The 18,675-nt window shown below is 42.5% G+C and overlaps 1 protein-coding gene across 1 annotated transcript in view; it reads left to right on the top strand.

Annotated features, from left to right (window-relative positions):
- Positions 1-18,675, top strand: part of LOC121868981 (organic cation transporter protein-like) — a 286,571-nt gene that overhangs the window by 250,354 nt on the left and 17,542 nt on the right. The window lies entirely within an intron of this gene.

Consider the following 18,675-nt stretch of genomic DNA (forward strand, 5'->3'; position numbering starts at 1 on the left):
GTTCCAGCTACCTCACCTAGGTACACTCGCACCAAAAAGTACCAGTGCAGGGCGAGATCGACGACTTCCGAAACGATATGTGTACACTGTGATATGTCGGGAAGGTTAGTAAGTGTATCCTCATAACTCCACCTCCTCCACTAGGTGTTGCCATATGGCTAACAATCAGTGTGTTTGTTTCCTCTTTTCGGATTGTTGCTTTGTGTCGACTGAATGATGAGCGAGAGTTCGGTGTCGGTGAACGTGAGTATAAAACAAAGGCAATATGAAGCAGTCGAGATCTACACATGCCAGACGACATGGAAACCTCAGAGGGAACACGAGGAGCTATTATTGCCCTTCATAACGAAGGGTTCGACGTCACAGATATTAGCCGGCGGGTTGGTGTCCACAGGAACACCGCTGCACGATGGGTTCGGCGATACCTCGAAATTGGTGCTACAGACGACGGGGGGGTTGAATAATTAGTAAATAAGCCACTACCTACCGGAAATTATTATCAAAGGGACCGTAAAGTATTACATTTAGATTACACAATGTTCAGTATACAATGACATTATGAAACGGATCAATATGTGGGTACTTCTATATTGTTATTTGTGAGATTCGAAACGTGTGGAATGAGACACCCGAAATATATTTCCATACATCAACAGTCGCAGCTCAGCAGGATTACAGGGCTGCCAACATACGGCTGGAACAACTCGCCTTTCCCAATACCTATCGTCACTGGTCTCAAATTCACACTACAGTATACACCAATACTTTTTGTTGCGAGTTTACCTTCTTAACCCCTCATAATCCGCAGATCGAAAGTCTGGGACTCTGACCGTATTGTCATTGTTTTTCGTATCCCAATTTAGGGTGAATCTGATATCTCTGATCACTGTTCCCTAGTTCTTCCCCTATTGTGATATCTCTGATAATATTTTCTTTATTTATTAATACTAAGTAATATATTGTCACCTGTAGTAGGTTCTGTAATTAGTGGATTTAAAAAATTGTCGTGTACTGCGTCTAGGAAGTCTTCAGATTCATAGTCTCCTAAAATGTTGTTCTGGTCAATATTTCTGAAGTTGAAATCCCCCATAATGCACCGGTTGTTGTATTTTGCTGCCCTACTCATTTCCTGCCATATAGGCTGAACTGCTTCTTTCCAAAGATTTGGGGGCCTGTAAATCACTCCCATAATTAGTCTTTCTCTTCCTTCCGCAATTTCTACCCAGACAAACTCGGTTCCTATTTCACCCTTTATTGAATTATTAATACAACATTTTAATGTATCCCTGACGAAGAGTGCGACCTCTCCTCCCTTGCTACCTTCCCTGTCCTTGTGAAAAAGGTTGTACCCTTCTATATGGTACTCTGATAAAAAGTTCTTGCTCGCCAGATTCATCCCAGTTTCGGCGATTGCTATGACGTCTACATTCTCGGTACATACAACCGCTCTCAGCAAGTCTATTTTATTTCCAACGCTCCTACTGTTTGTATAGTATACATTTAAACCTACCCTTCCCTTGTCCTGAGTAACCAATTTTACTCCCCAGGACCCGCTTGTTTTTTTTTACTCCCACTTACTCTGACCTCTCTACTGGCGAACCCCCCCCCCCCTTTGGAGCGACAATTTCACGCTCCAGGGATGCAGACAACGTCTTCTACCCCGCGCGAGACAAGTGTACTCCGTCACGACTATACAGGTAGTCGTTGCCATAGAATGGTTGCCAGTTATCAATAAACGCCCAACCACCGCTTGCACAATGTTTCTCCAGGCGGCAATTTATTGCAATTGCCCTGGACAGCCATTCACCGCCAACTCCTCCTCTAGGCAAGACACCACATACTATCAGGATCCCTCCCCTATCTCTAACCTTCCCTAGCGCCTCCCTATACCTCTTGAAAACTTCCTCGCTCCTAACCTTTCCTATGTCGTTACCTCCTTCAATAAAACACAATACTGGATTGGTACCCTCCCTTGACAAAACCCTATCTATCCTCTCAGCTACGTGCCCTATCCCAGCCCCAGGAAAACACACCTTAGTCCTACGTTTCCTATCTCTTGCACAAAAAGTCCTATCTAAGAACCTCACCTGGCTGTCCCCAACTACCACGACCTTATCACTGGGCAGTGTTTGAACAACTACTCTTTTCTTTCCTGGCACCACACCGTCCTGCCTCTTCTCTTCCACGCCAGCTTCCTCCAACACTTGGTAGGGGTTACTGCACTTCACACCCTGGTCACCTTTCCGGAGTCTGACCCTAGTCCCCTTGGAGACAACCACTCGCCACCCCTGCTCCTCCTGACCCTCCTTCGCAGGTGTCCTGCTAGGCAGGACACCTACCTGAAGGAGTTCAGTCCTGAGGGCATCGTTCTCCCCTTTAAAACGTCTCTCTTTCTCCTCAACTACTCCAGCTGACTTAACAGAGTGGCCAGGGGGTCGTCTTTCCTCACACACCATCCCTCTTCCCCCACAACACAACGATCCACGGCAGCCATTTCCTATGGTCACTAACACTAGCACTTAGGGGCACGTCCTTCTCCAAGCTAGGTCAGGTCGGTACTGAGCTAGGTCAGGTCGGTGGGACCTGGTGTCACTTGGCAACTCGGGTCAACTGTCCTTCTTGTACATGGTTACACTGGAGGCCGTATCCATCGTTGAGGGTGTAAGCACTGTGTTGAAAAGTTGCTGTAGTGGGCTAGTGGCATACACAAATCCTAGCGAGGTAAACACGCTATACCAGCTAGCTAGGTTGTTAGCGGTAGGTCACACAGGTCACCACACCACCACACTGCAGCAGCTCCGCCAATCCATATATAAAAAGCTGAAGGATTGAACACGTTCTTAGTTTCGTACTAACTAAACTATTTACTTGTAACACCAGTTAAGTATGCCACTTCTTTCCTAAACACACAATATACATATATGTTAATTATTAATCGTACTCACAGAGTGGACGAGTGTCAGCGGCGAGGCAGGTCCCGGCTAAGTGACGCAGCCTGCCTTGCCGGCTTCTCACAACAGCGCGTGTAAAATGAATCTTTAGTTTCGAAACATGCGAGTTTCGAACTCACGCAAGATGTGAACTAAGACAGGGTAATTCATTCTCACTGCTCAATGTAAACCCCCCCTCCCCCGCCCCCCACCGGAAAGTGTTTGAAATCTGGTCAATTTCAGGGACATTTTGAGGCCACATGCACTGGATATTAGGACATATACTAAGGTTGAAGATACAATATTTCCAACATCATAAAATTATTATCAGTAAAGACTTGTGCCAAACTGTCTTGGTCCGAACATAAGGAGGTTTCGTCTAAGGGGGCCATGGCTCCCTTGGTCCCATTCTGAACCGGCCAATACTGCATGTGCACACAGCATGGAAGTACCGTGAATATGGTTGTACTATATTATATTTTACAATAACATTATTTTACTATGAATAGTGGGCTGTATGATCTACATATTAAGATAAACATGTCTTGTTTAGCAACAATATTCTACTATGGACTAGTACGCTACTTCTAAACTGTATGAAAGAGTTTGCTGAATGAAACCAGTCAGGATATTGACACATTCACTTTTATTCGCCCAGTTGCCTCCATATGAACGTACTATCGTGCACAAAAGTCGTGTCCACTACCCAGCCAGTGAGGTTTCGAATAGCCTTGAGTCTGAAGTTTCGAAACAGCTGGGGGAAATGCTATGGTCGGCCAACAGATGTCGCCCACTGTAGTGTGTGTGGGGGGGTTGGGGAATAGAGGAGGTGGAGGTTAGTCTAGTAACAGCCTGTGTGTAGGTGGAGCATAACATCGTGAATTCTGCAATCACTGATAACAATAAGAATGTCATGAAGATAGTTAATATTATTAAGCATGATGAGAGATGTGTAATGGGTAAATAAAAGCACTACAACGACCATATCTCTGCCGTTCATGGCTACGACGGTAAGACTGATGGGCACACCAGTAATTAATTCTCCGTGACTACCAGTAATGGTAGTCACGGAGAATACACAAGTTGTTACCAAGGTTGGCGCCACCCACACCAGGGGAAGGAGGTGATATAGAACACTGAAACATGCCGAGGTCTCGTTCCTACCATCGTCGTCAGCAACAGGTAAGTCACTTTAATTTGTCAACATAGCCCATGTCGTCCTTATACTATTGCAGGGTGTCCCATGAGTGACAACAGATATTTGTAGAGGTGAAAGAATATGTGATATTGAGTTGAAAATCTTCTATACACATAAGCATTTTTCGGTTTACTTTAGGCGTGAGGTGGGTTGTAAAAATTACGCAGGGCAAAAATTTTGCCATGTTATATTTTATTTTTCTTACCAATTGCAGCCATACTGTGTGCTGTTGTAATCCTTATTGGTGGATTACATAAGGCCTATTAATAGCGTGAAAACCCGTTTGAAGATACTGTAATGTTCCATAACTTGCATTAAACAACATCATACGTTCACGAGTTCCAACTCCGCGCCTAGCCTCCCTCCCCCCCCCCCCCCCCGCCTATACCCACCCAACTATTAAACCTCATAATTTGAGCATCGTGGGTTACCACACCTAAACACTAATCGACTATTTATTCTCTCCCTACACTCACCCTCCACCATCCCCCCACTCCACTCCTACCTCCCCCACCTCTTCCCTTCAACCCTCCCCCAAGATTAACGTCAATCGAACATTCCATCCCATCACATTACCTTCCCCTGCATTCCCCAACCCCCCTCCCCCTATTCTACACATGGCGATGAATTGGACTACTGTAATGAACACTCGCAGAACCGACGACATGGCTCCTCCCCCTTGAATTTAGAGTCACCGGTAGTGTTGTGATAGCACCGAGTATGAACTTATTTAAGACCAGACTTGACCATCACTGGCGTAAGTTTAGATACATTCTGGAACCAGTGAATATTCTTTGTAAAAAAATAAATTTTAAATGAATTATTTATAGGAGATAAGTATGTCATAGCTGAAAATTGTCAAAGAAATATGTAAAGCAGTGGAAAACCATATATTTTGATTATCGACGAGGCTAACTACCTATAAACAATTAATATTTGACGATTGGCAAAAGTCCTGGGAAAATGAACCAACAAGTCATAAGCTAAAAATGATCAAATCATCAGTTTATCCTTGGTCACCATCAAAACAATCCTCTCGACATCACGAAACTATTCTGAATCGTCTAAGAATTGGGCATACGCGATTGACGCATGGCCAACTCATGTCTTCCCCTAATGGAGCCCCACCTATATGCTCCAACTGCCGAACACAAATAACAGTCCAACATATTCTCATTGAATGCCCTATTTATAATCGGTATCGAACAATGTGCTTCACTAACCCTACAATGTAAGATATTTTAGCAGAGACCCCAAAATTTTCCCTAAGTTCAGTTTTGACCTTTTTGAAATACTGTAATCTCCTCCAAACAATATAACACTAAATTATAGAAACACAAATATATGTTAACTAATCCCTCTGGCCAGCCCTAGGAGAGACTCAAATGGGTGTCAGTGGTCTGGTTAAACTAAATCTTGATGATGATGATGATTATCGGCGAATGTTCACTCTACAGTCGCAGGGGTGGTGGTGGAGGTTTGGGGGAGGGGGGAGGATCCACTTGCAGTTCACTATGAATACATGAAATAGGAAGGGTTTCTTGGGCAGTTGATCCTAAAAGATTTACCAAAACGTTATGTCAGAGTAATAATACTTAACCTAGGTGTTACTAATACCATTAATTTACTCTAGTATATAAAAGCCTGCATCAGTTACCACAACATAATATTACTCTGCCATTTCAGATATGCCTGCAGGACGAGCAAATTCGTCGGCAGTGATTGCTGAGCGAGGCCAAATCATCGGGATGTGGAGAGCCGGGGCAACTGTGCCGAACATTGCTCTCGAAGTGGGGAGGAGCACCAAGACGATTAGGAGGTGGATCCGCCGGTGGGAGGAAGAGGGCTCAGTGGAGACGAAACCTCGAAGCGGGAGGCCACGAGTAACGTCGGCAAGGATGGACGCCATGATCGTGGCAGCTGCAACGGCATATCCAATGCGAACATCAGTGGAGCATACAAGAAATCTGGGCCTCAACTGCCATCACATGACGACGAGACGCCGACTTCATGAAGCTGGGATCGACTGCCATATTCCAGCTCACAAAGGGTGGCTAACACCTACTCACAAGGAGTGTCGACTCGGCTTTGCATTGGAACACCTTCCACATAGAGAAGAATACCGGAGAACCATTGTATTTACTGATGAAACGGTGTTCAGGTCAGTGGGAGCCGAAGCAAGGCAGTGCTGGCGGCCCCCCAACACGCTACCAAGAGAAACACATTCAACATTGCGCAGTGAGTGGTAGGGTGTCAGTGTCATTCTGGGGGTGGATGTGGGCACATGGGCCAGGTGAACTGGTCAAGATCAATGGCCGTTTCACTGGTGAGCAGTATGTAGACATCCTGGAGCAAGTGCTAATTCCTACAGTCCGGGCTATGGCAGTTCCAGCCCCCCACACTATCAAGCTGGTTCATGACCACAGTCCCATTCATACCAGCAACATAGTGAAGGACTACCTCCAGGATCACCCTGAAATTGAGGTCATCGACTGGCCAACACTAGGATGTGAGATTAATCCGATTGAACATACTGTATTTGGGCCATGATAAAACGTGACTGAGATATTGGGGAGCAGCGAACCTGTGCAGCAATAGAGGCCAAAGCTTACGACGTGTGGGAGAGTATATGTCAATGACCAGGGGTGTGCCTGAAGCTGGTCAACTCCATCCCTAATCGCCTTGATGAAGTCCTGAATGCAATGGGTGGCTGGACCAAATACTAAGATGTGTGTATTGGTGTATTGTTTGGATTTTAGTATTGTTTGTAAATACAATTAATATATATTAACTCGCCTACAGTGTTATCTTAAATCCATGTCCTTAATGATGTCTTAAACTATATAGCATGAAAATTCATAACGAAGTAACTTAACAGCCACAAATTATATATTGTGTGGTATACAATGATCTGTATGACACGTCGTGGAATGTGTTGTCTCATAACACAATATAATTATATAGTTACAATTGCTACCATCATTGAAATGCTCATGATGTTCAGCACACAATATTAACGGTAACTGAGCACACTCCAAAATATATGAAGCTTGCACTGGAACTTGCTGGAACTTGGAAGAATTGGAACTAGATTAAGTCTGAATACTATTTTACAAAACTGATAACTTTTTCACTCCACTCTTTTTAACATAAGTTTATAATTATATAATATTGCATATTATCAGAAATATTTATTAAGCAAAGGATGGGTGGAATATAAATAAATATTACCATAATCTCTTTGTCGGAATAACAACAAAATTGTGACGTGGTCTCTGAGTAAAACTTGCTGATCCTTGCATATTTCACTTTTATCCTTAATATATTCCATTCTTTAAAGTATAGTTGTGACCTGAGCGACAATAAGCACCCAGGGCACTGCACCTGTTCCAATAATTCTTAACCATAAAAAACAACTGTAAGACAAAACGTAGTTAAAAAGGCAGCTTGAAATTATGGTCGTATAAATAATAAATAAACCTGCCTCTCATCCAGCCCCACCCTCTACCCCACATACACACACACTACAGTGGGCGACATCTGTTGGCCGACCTTAGCATTTCCCCCAGCTGTTTCGAAACTTCAGACTCGAGGCTATTCGAAATCTCACTGGCTGGGTAATGGACACGACTTTTGTGCACGGTAGTACCACAATCTAGGAGTGTGGGGGGGCTGGGATGCGAGATGTGGCACACAGCACCGTAGTCAGGGCTGAATAAATGGACGTGGAACAGTGAAATTACCCGTTTTGTGTGGCCACACATAAATGCTGAAGAACACTTATCACATGAATGCTTTATTTGTTTGTTATTTTTGGTTTTTATTACTGCAGATATGCATGAAATGTATCATTTACTATTTTCATTATATTGTGATAATAAGTTCTAAGACAGTGTTCGTTTGTGTCGGTTGATAATAATTAGTGGTCAGATATCCAGTGTTTTCATAATATGTTTGATACTCTACTTTAGCTTAAAGTGCTTGTGACAATTTAATTATATAAACAACAAAGCTAACTGCATTTCAATAATTAATTGATCTGGTGGTAAGTAACGTCTTTTACCCTCTGTTCCGCTGTAGGCTAATGTACACCCAAATTAACCTATAGTAAGCTACACTTAAGCTGTGCAGAAATGAATGGAAAAGAACCATAATATCTGGCTTTTATTGAAATTGAACTCATGTGTGTTGCCGAATGCTTCCCCTCTGTAAGCCATTTTAACGCATACTGAACCGAGTAGAGATAATGAAGGCCCAACAAATAGTTGACATAGTAACTACTAGTTATTAGGATTATAGAGCTTTTGGGGCGTGATCTGTATTCTTAATTTTTTAGAGGTCTTGAAATTTTAGCAGAAATAGAACGTTCCTGCTCTTTTGAGTCATTTAGTTGAACCACCACTGCATTACCGAACGTTTCAATTAAATTGTAAGCCCTGCTGTACAGGTAAACTACAGGCCCATAAATTCATCGATATGGTTGAAATAAAAAAGAGAAATTCATCACAATACGTGAACAAAAGTGTTAAAGTGGGGTCACACCTACGCAACATTGTCGGGAATGTGGTGTGAACAATAACCCTGTTAGTGTGTATGTAAAATGATGGCATCCTTAATCGACAAAGTTACCGACTATGTTACCACTGTTGGTACGTTGTCGTTTATCCAATGCAAACATTACCCGTGTCAGCTATATGTTATCGGCATTGCTGTAACGATTTCACGAAATTGTTGGCTACATTGTTATTTGGAACAGTTTTGGTCCAAACTGCCTATAGCAATGTTCCTAACACTATTGTGTTGGTATAGACTGCTTCTATTCAACTGTGTTTCAAACACCATTGGTAGCTTTTGTCCAGAAATTTACAACAATATTCCTAACATTGTTACATTGGTGTGGCAGTGACTCAATACTGATGATAAAATAGTCGCCATCATGTGCGACAAACAACGTTTGGTGTGGCCGTGATACAATAGAATATTCTACGAAATTCTCCGACGTATCTTCTGACTCAGCTAGCAGCAAGGCCTCATCTCGATGAGGGTATCAAATAACCAACATGTCATCTAACATCCCTGAAACACTTCCTCTCTTATTTTATACTACTTCCAACATAAAAACTCTTGACATTCCCACAAAGTTACCATATCCATATCAATGCAGCTTCTCGCTGTTATTATCTTATAACCATTTAATAATGGGCAACTTCTTTGTCTTCTAAGTCAGTGATTTTCAAACTGGGGTCGGCGAAAAGTTTTTGAGAAATAATGCGTTTAACGTTTGTGAGAGATTTGGCGATTCCAATTTGCAGGATATTTTGGATTTGTGTTGAAATGAACAAATGCTCTGGACTATGATTTATTCTTTGATTATTGACAATATTTGAAATGCGTCATGGTATATAGGTGCTATAAATTGCCATTTTAGTTTTTGTTTTTTGTTTTTGTGTTTTTAACAAACTGACCAGACTGGATAGACTTCCTTGTTGGGTATGCTTTAACTGATCCATGTCGTCTGTTATTAGCACTAAGTTTACTTTTTTTGTGTTCTGTTGCAAATGCTGAAAAGGTTGCATTGCACTATTAATAGTAACTTTGTGTTCTGTTACCGTTTAATATGCAAATTAAACATGGAACATCAATCTAATCTATTAAGTGAAGTTGGACACACACTTTCATGGCAGGCCCTGAGGGAGAGAATGGGGAGGGTTGGAGGCAGGTAAGGTGTAGCAACGGTGTAGTATTATCTCAATTTCATTATTATTCACAGCAGGCTACTGCTCATGATGTTATGTTTATTTTATATGTCAATTGTTTGCATCGACAGTCTTTTATGGCAACTTAAACCAAGTTTGTTTAACCCTCCCATATCTGGTCCCGGTAATTCGCATATTTATACACCAAATTTTAAGAAGATATATAAATATCGTTTCAGACAATTCCGTCATGTGTTCCTAGTCGCAAGCCGTGCGCGTGCCTGGTAGTAACAATAGTGACTCACAGTGACAGCAGCGAGCAGCCTGGTATCGTCCCTAACTAGCTAGCTGTCATCATGGACAAGTTTGTAAAACGGCCGGCATCCAACGTTACAAGTGAACTTAAAGAACCATCAAAATCGCCAGGAAAAATCAGAAAATATGACGATAGTTATATTGAATTCGGCTTCATTAAAAACAAGGACGGGAGACCGAAGTGTGTCATTTGCATGCAGGTGCTTTCAAACGATGCTATGAAGCCTGCTAAACTGAGGAGACATCGAAATACGAAACATACGGATTGTGCTCAGAAAAGCAGGTCCTTTTTTGAGCGTAAGAGAGAGGTGTACTGCCGACAACAAACTACGATGACAAGTCTCACCACCATTCCCCAGAAGGCACAGCGGGCCTCCTACCTGAGAGCGTAGAGGAGAGCCAAAAGCAAGAAGTCCCACACGATCGGGGAGGAGCTGGTGCTCCCCGCTGCGGTGGAGATGTGTGAGGTGATGATCGGGAAAGAGGCCGCAAGCAAACTTAAATCTGTACCTCTCTCAAACGACACAGTCAGAAGGAGGATTGAAGACATGTCCTGTGACATAAAATCGGAACGTGTGGCAAGATTGCAAACGTGTCATTTTTCAATTCAATTCGACGAGTCCACCGACGTGTCAAATTCCGCCCAGCTCATTGCGCTCGTTCGCTACCCATGGGATGGACACATTTTTGAGGATTTTTTGTTTTGTAAAGAGGTGACTGGGCGAGCAACAGGTGAGGAAATATTCAATATACTTGATACTTTCGTGAGCGAAACAACGCTGAAATGGGAGAACTACATTGCTGTCTGCACCGATGGCGCAGCTGCTATGACTGGCCGCAAGAGTGGGATGGTTGCGAGAATAAAGGCGCTCAATCCGCAGATTGTAGCCACGCACTGCATGCTGCATAGGCAGGTTCTCGCCTCCAAAGATATGGCCCCTGACCTGCATGCACTCTGTTCTTAGTACTGCAATAGCCGGATAACTGTAGAATTCTGTAGAAGTTAATTAGGCTGGTACATTTATATTATATTGGGTTTTAGTAGCGAAACCCAATTGTCTGTTTCTCCTTTTATTTAGGAACTGCTATTGATACAATTCCAGAGTGTAAATCAACCGTAACTTTCACTGTAAATGAGTGTTAAGAGAAGGACGGAGGCTATGTAAATAGACCGGTTAATCACGTGCGACTTGTGTGAGGGATTGAGTAGTAATTCTCTGAGTAGTAACCCATCGAGGGAGAACGGAATATGTACGTCGTCCTCCCTCGAGGGAAGACAGAACCATCCACGATGGCTCTCAAATAACGTCAAGGATATCAAACTACTGCCTGCTTTAGGTGGCCAGGGAGCCGGATACTTAATGCCTTAACTCAGCATAATATGACGCAGTTTCCCATGGGCACACTTTCTCACGTGCACTGAACATGTCACCTCATAGCTAGTGGAAAGTTACAGGGGATGAATCGGCATATAAATCAAATGTAATAAACCCATTTACATAATACTTCTGCTTATGAAACAGGGGTTATTACAGTACTGTTGTGAAGTCAAAGCCTACCTGCAAAACAGACAGCAAAATTAACTATTCTTATCCCCTGTCACAGCAGATGAATTATTGGCTATCATAAAAATGTCCAAAGATGCAGCAGCAGACGAAGACAATATACCAATGAGCATCATTAAGAAAGTGGCCCACTTATTACTACCTGTTCTCCTCCACATTTGTAACTCCTCCTTCACTAGTGGTGTCTTTCCTGATAAACTGAAAATTGCTAAAGTCCACCCGGCATATAAAAAATCTGGGGATAAAGGTCTCTTCAAGAATTACCGCCCCATATCAGTCCTCCCAGCCTTGAGTAAGATACTGGAAAAGCTAGCATGTAATAGACTAAATTCCTTCTGCAATGCCAATAACAACTTTACAGACTCCCAGTTTGGAATTAGAGCTAGAAGGTCGACTGAGAGTGATCTGCTATCCTTTACTTATGCCATCTTAAATTCCTTTGATGACAGTCAGTTCACAGTCGGTATATTCTTGGACCTCTCTAAAGCCTTCGATACTGTCGACCATACCATCCTCCTTTCAAAGCTTGAACATTACGGCGTTAGGGGCCTGTCCCACAATTGGTTTACCTCATATCTGTCCAGCAGGATGCAGTATGTCTGTGATAATAACCACCAATCTGACTCCTCGCCAATCTTGTATGGAGTCCCCCAAGGTTCAATTCTCGGTCCAGTACTGTTTTTGTTGTACATAAACGACATAGTCCACGCCAGCTCACTCATAAAATACAACTTATTTGCAGACGATAGTAATCTCTATGCCAGCAACTTAGACCTCCATTCCTTGATGAGAACTATGAACACTGAATTAACTAAAGTCGGGACCTGGGTAATACATAATAAACTGACCTTAAACCTTCAGAAAACCCACTACACGATCTTTCAAAGAAGAAAAAACTTACCTCCAGACTTGAACCCCCTGTACCTTGGTAATATAGTCCTCAAACGCAAACAAAATACTAAATTCCTCGGAGTTATTGTTGATGAGAAACTTAACTGGAGAAACCACATACAAGCCATTCACAGTAAAATCAATAAACAGTGTGGTATCATGTATCACACTCGACAGTCACTCACTCTCACAGCAATGAAAGAAATCTATCATTATCTTGTTTACCAACACCTGATACACTGTCACACACTATGGGGGGCTCTGGCTCTTCAAAAACACAATCTCTGGTTACTGCACAAAAGAGAGTTGTACGGACAATGACCTACTTGAAAAAAACAGATCACACAAACGAAAAATTTGCTATAATGAAATTTTTAAAATTCAAGGATATTAACACTTACTGCTGTGCCCTCTTTGTTTACAATTCTATCACTTGATTGACAATAATTACTTCCAGTTCCGGAATAATCAGAGATACAACTTAAGGTACCCAGAGCTACTAAGACCACCCCCCATGCTCTCCTCTCAGTCCCAGACCTCCATAAAATATCTTGGTGTGAAGGTGTGGAACAACTTACCCCCACACATCCGAGCAAAGACTACGCTCCCTTCCTTTAAATCATCTCTAAAAAAATATCTATTGCCGAAGTATTAATACTTCTTGTAACACTTACTATATTTACAGTACCTGCTTTTATTGTACCATCAAAACCGTTTTATCGGAAATTATTATGTAAATAAATAAGTAATTACCATTGCAATATACATAATTGCCAACTAGACATAATCCTGAAAGCTCTGTCCTCTTGTTCAACCTCATTACTGTACAACCCAGGTTGTACTGCTCCCCATTATACTTATGTTTTTAAATTCCACTCTAATTTATGTGTATATATATATATATATATATATATATATATATATATATATATATATATAAAGCACGGGACTACATACAATCAACACCTCAACCCGCCAGGATTCGAACCCGGCACGCACTGTGACCGAGACGCCTTTCGCTGGACACCAGGATATAAAAGCAGTCTTAGACTTTGTTATATTTCACACAAAGCCTGTTCAACGAGCTTATGCCCGTGAACCTCTAATGGGGACACCGCATCACTTAGGTGGTGAGTAACGTTTTTAAATCCGGCTTCGAAACACGAGGATCCATATATATTTCATTAGCCCAATAAAGCACGCGGACTTCTACATACAATCAACACCTCAACCTGCCAGGATTCGAACCCACGGCACACAAGCCTATGACTGTGACCGGGGAACTCTTCGCTGGACCACCAGGATACTAGCAGTCCTAGACTTTGTTATATTTCTAAGCCTGTTCAACGAGCTTATGGCGCCGTGAACCTCTAATGGGACCACCCGTATCACTTAGGTGGTCAGGTAACGTTTACCAAATCCGGCTGAAACACGAGGATCCATATATATTTCATTAGCCCAATAAAGCCGCGGACTTCTACATACAATCAACACCTCAACCCAGAGTTCAGACCCGGCACAGCCTATGACTGTGACCGAGGAACTTCTTCCTGGACCACCAGGATACTAGCAGTCAGACTTTGTTATATTTACCAAAAGCCTGTTCAACGAGCTTATGGCGCCGTGAACCTCTAATGGGGACCACCGTATCACAGGTGGTCGAAGTAACGTTTACCAAATCCGGCTGAAACCGAGGATCCATATATATTTCATTAGCCCAATAAATCATGGGACTTCTACATACAATCAACACCTCAACCGCGGATTCAGACTGACACACAAGCCTATGTTGAGCCGGGACGCTGCTGGACCACAGGATACTAAAGTCCTAGACTTTGTTATATTTCACACAAAGCCTGTTCAACGAGCTTATGGCGCCGTGAACCTCTAATGGGGACCACCCGTATCCTTAGGTGGTGGTCAAACAGCGTTTTGATCCGGCTTCGAAACACGAGGATCATATATATTTCATTAGCCAATAAAACCCGCGGACTTCTCATAAATCAACACCTCAACCCGGGATTCAGACCACGGCACACAAGCCTATGACTGTGACCGGGGAGCTGCTACGCTGGACCACAGGATACTAAAAGCAGTCTAGACTTTGTTATATTTCACACAAGCCTGTTCAACGAGCTTATGGCGCCGTGAACCTCTAATGGGGACCACCCGTATCACTTAGGTGGTCAGGTAACGTTTACCATCCGGCTTCGAAACACGAGGATCCATATATATTTCATTAGCCCAATAAAGCCGCGGACTTCTACATACAATCAACACCTCAACCCGCCAGGATTCAGACCCACGGCACACAAGCCTATGACTGTGACCGGGGAGCGCTAACAGCTGGACCACCAGGATACTAAAAGCAGTCCTAGACTTTGTTATATTTCACACAAAGCCTGTTCAAGCAGGCTTATGGGTGGTCCCCATTAGAGGTTCACGGCGCCATAGGCTCGTTGAACAGGCTTTGTGAAATATAACAAAGTCTAGGACTGCTTGTATCCTGGTGGTCCAGCGGTTAGCGTTCCCCGGTCACAGTCATAGGCTTGTGTGCCGTGGGTTCGAATCCTGGCGGGTTGAGGTGTTGATTTAATATATATATATATATATTTATATATATATATATATATATATATATATATATATATATATAATAATAATAATTAACGGTTTATTGAAAAAGTTCTGCAGCCCGAAGGCTGAAAATATACATTGGACATAAATGACTTATTACATACATTGGTGGTTTAACAAAAGCCTTCATTAGAGAAAAGTAAAGGAACACACAGTGAACATACAGATTAATGTAGGTGTTGAACCTTCATGTAGTGTAGTAACTCCCTCCCAGATGGTGTTAGGAGGTACTTCGTGGTGTAGTAGTTCCCTCACAGATGGTGTTATAGGGACCTGACGTGGTGTAGTAATTCCCTCACAGATGGTGTTATGAGGGACACGTGGTGTAGTAATTCCCTCACAGATGGTGTTATGAGGGACCTCACGTGGTGTAGTAATTACCTCACAGAAGGTGTTATGAGGGGCCTCGTGGTGTAGTAATTCCACAGATGGTGTTATGAGGGGCCTCACGTGGTGTAGTAATTCCTCACAGATGGTGTTGTGAGGGCCTCACGTGGTGTAGTAACTCCCTCACAGATGGTGTTATGAGGGACCTGACGTGGTGTAGTAATTCCCTCACAGATGGTGTTATATGAGTGAGGTGTGGTCCCAGGCCTTCCTATCGTAGACGGATTAACACATCGCTGGTTGTTGTTGGGTCTCACGGGCCGTTATCACTGGGTGTGTATATATATATATATATATATATATATATATATATATATATATATATATATATATATATATATATATATATATATATATATAATATATATATATATATATATATATATATATATAATATATATATATATATATATATATATATATATATATATATATATATATATATATGTATGTGTGTGTGTGTGTGTGTGTGTGTGTGTGTGTGTGTATGTATATGTATGTGTATATGTATGTATAAATAAATAAATAAACAAAATAATAATAAAAAATAATAATAAAAAAATAAAAAATAATATATAATAAATAATAAAATAAATAAATATTGAAGTGATAACCGTGGTAACACTATGAGATGTACTTATTACTTCCATGCTATTTTACTATTCCAGATGATACTAAATGTTACATAATACTTCCTTGAGATAAATGTATAGTATATATCGGGTGCCTCAAAGACAGCTCAGGTTCTCAACTGACTCAGCCTTGTTAATATTGTTATTATTATCCACTCTGTATCTGTGTTTTTCGGGCTAAATAAACTGTTTCAATCCAATTCAATTCAATTCAATTCAATACAATACACTCTCGGCTGTTCGCACAGCTGTGCAACGAAATGTTTGCAGGACATGACACACTACTGTTCCACTCTGAGGTACGATGGCTCTCCCGTGCGAAAGTCTTACAGCGGGTGTTTGAACTGCGCACCGAGCTGCGCGAGTTTCTGAAAGATGCTAAGGCCACCACCGCAGCGTTTTATTTTGACCCAGTGTACTGCGCACATCATTGTCATCCCTAAAAATCCCATCTAATTCATATTACGCTACATAACATTCAAATGCACAGCGCTTGTAGAACCCCAGAAAACGGGAAACATTGAGAAAGGACAACTCCCCTACTCAAGGTTCCTAGACCATGTGTGGTATGGTACCCAGGTATAATTATATCATATCAAGTGTATGTATTCATAGCATTAAGGATCACTCAGGGTAGGCATAAGATGAATGTTAAAGTTCAGTTGAGCCGGACTAGGGTACTGTAAGACTAAGTGTGGAGCAGGGTTTGAAGGTCCTACTATTTACGTCTGTGAGCGTGTAGCGAACCTAACTCCAACAGATATCATATGAAAATACATGAGAACAATGATCGGGAAAAAGGGATAAATGTATCAGAACTATGTGAGGTGTTGACAGTGATATAGAAACTATACTGGAAAGGAAATATCGTGTATGCGTCGGTATGAATTTAATACACCTCGTAGCCTCACGTGACGTATACCCACGACAGGTACAGTGATCAGAGAATCTGAGGTCTGTGTTCAAATAGTGCACTGTGTGAGAGGATCCTCATTACAGTTTTAAGTGAAGTTGATACACCCCCGCCATGATCATTCGGCTTTTTGTTTCAGGCGCGTCATGTACCTCAGATGCCCGTTGATATTAAAATCCCAGGCATTTAACCAAGCACTAGCAAACCAAGACCTGACCTTAGTGTATAAGTTAGGATTAATATATGTGTTTATAAGAAATGAGTGACAATATACCGTAAAGTGTTCGAGAACCATAAACAAAATGTAAATTGAGGATTGGAAACTGTAGGCCTATGTGACGAGAAGCGGCGGGAAGCCGGCCTAGTCTTTCCCGTTCTGCCGTCACACAGGTCAGTGTCCTAGCGGGCTATCCGCCCTACAATTAAGGTTGATAAATAACAGTGACTACAGTTTAAAGCTTTGCCGGATATATAAGTGTGATAGGGATGTGTTAAGGGATGGGATAACCGCCCGTCAGGCATTATTGCTTAGTCTTTCCCGTTCTGCCGTCAACACAGGTGCCACGTGGTTGGGGTATCTTGCCGCCCAGCCGCCATTGTCTCCTGGAGCGCCACACCAGGTGGGGAATTACTCCCCACTATACCAGTCCACTATGAACCGGTGGATTCCCAGCGCACCACTCCACATGAATAGTCACAACTAAGGAGACCGTGAGAAACTGCGGTCGTCACTTGGAGCGACCTATAATACCAGGCGTAGAAATAGTGCTGGTATGTCTCTAGGTCAAGCCCTCGTCCTTACCCACCGAGGGCGGTGTGCGAACGAGGGGCCCGTGGTGTAGACCTAAAAGTCACAAGGAGTCACATACTTGCAGGTATGGAGTGTAACAGGTGTGTTGCGATGGTGCTACTAGGTATGATAACCGACGGTGCTACAAGCCACACCAGTGGAACAGTCTGATGTGTTAAGGGATATTGTAAGAAGGAACGACCGAGATACGGCGTTCACCGATTGTTGTGCAATAAGTGGGTGGATGACCCGCCAGTAATGTAGGAGTCTGGGGCCCAGTTGGGTAACCAAAATTCCGTTGTTCTTCTGAGGAAGGCCAGTTCATGTATGTTTTTTTTACCAGTGTGTTTTATAAGAAATAAATCAATGAAGACATGTTATGGTTTCACCCTTCTTTACCCTTATCGATCTGATCAATGGAAAACCTAACCCAATGCCTAGTTCACTCTGCCCGCTACCTAACGAGCTACATGCTGTCCAGAGGGGGTCTGGTGGCAGCGACCCTTAGAAATTAAGATTAGAGTTAAGTTATCCCCTTAGATTTAGTGACCCCAGATCTGGCAGTATACCAGAGTGGATAGCCCAGCTCGCTTGTCTTGCCGACGTGTTCAACATATTGAACGAACTCAATTTATCCACCCAAGGCGGCTATGCCTCTATCCTGGAGGTCAGCAATAAAATCAAGGCCTTCAGGGGGAAAACCGAGATCTGGAGAATGCGG

Source organism: Homarus americanus, unplaced genomic scaffold, assembly GCF_018991925.1.
Source record: "Homarus americanus isolate GMGI-L3 unplaced genomic scaffold, GMGI_Hamer_2.0 scaffold24694, whole genome shotgun sequence".
NCBI classification, from domain to species: Eukaryota; Metazoa; Arthropoda; class Malacostraca; order Decapoda; family Nephropidae; genus Homarus; species Homarus americanus.